The sequence below is a fragment of the Heterodontus francisci genome, unplaced genomic scaffold, assembly GCF_036365525.1.
Source record: "Heterodontus francisci isolate sHetFra1 unplaced genomic scaffold, sHetFra1.hap1 HAP1_SCAFFOLD_278, whole genome shotgun sequence".
Taxonomy (NCBI): domain Eukaryota; kingdom Metazoa; phylum Chordata; class Chondrichthyes; order Heterodontiformes; family Heterodontidae; genus Heterodontus; species Heterodontus francisci.
This window is the reverse complement of record NW_027141343.1, coordinates 1,866,473-1,867,219: the sequence shown is the minus strand read 5'-3', so window position 1 is coordinate 1,867,219 and position 747 is coordinate 1,866,473. Positions and strand designations below refer to the sequence as shown.

The 747-nt window shown below is 51.5% G+C and overlaps 1 non-coding gene across 1 annotated transcript; it reads right to left on the bottom strand.

Moving 5' to 3' along the window:
• Positions 1 to 292: 292 nt before the first annotated feature.
• On the bottom strand, positions 293 to 375 carry trnal-uag (transfer RNA leucine (anticodon UAG)). Its single transcript has one exon. It is a non-coding gene; the product is annotated as a tRNA-Leu (tRNA).
• Positions 376 to 747: the final 372 nt, after the last annotated feature.

Below are 747 nucleotides of genomic sequence, written 5' to 3'. Positions count from 1 at the left end.
ACGTCCAATACTTCACACTCCTCCTCCTTCATAACAATATCTGCATCACCCTCTCATTTGAGAAGACAGTAATGTATTCATTAAGGATATTGGCAACATCTTCCACCCCGATACAAAGGTTACATTTTTGATCTTTTCTGTGCCCTGCTGTTTGCTCAGTTGCCTCTTACTCGAATGTTTTGATGCAACATCTTTGGGTCCATTGTTATTTTGTTTGTCTCTGTTCTTTCCTGCTCTTTCTTTGTTCTTCACCGCTGCTCCCAAACGCCTCCAGTGCAGTCAAAACGCAACGTGTCAGAAGTGGGATTTGAACCCACGCCTCCAATGGAGACTGCGACCTAAACGCAGCGCCTTAGACCGCTCGGCCATCCTGACCGCCTGCCGGGTATTATCAATGCTAAGGAAATTATTCATTCTTTGTGAAAGTATTTGTGAGATTGTGGAAATGTCTGGAAGAGGAAAGACCAGCGGGAAAGCTCGGGCCAAGGCCAAGTCTCACTCCTCCCGGGCTGGACTGCAGTTCCCGGTGGGCCGTGTTCATAGGCTCCTGAGAAAGGGCAACTATGCTGAGCGTGTGGGTGCCGGAGAACCGGTCTATCTGGCTGCTGTGCTCGAGGATCTGACCGCTGAAATCCTCGAGCTGGCCGGCAACGCGGCCCGGGACAACAAGAAGACCCGCATCATCCCCAGACACCTGCAACTGCCCGTCCGCAACGACGAGGAGCTCAACAAGCTGCTGGGAGGGGT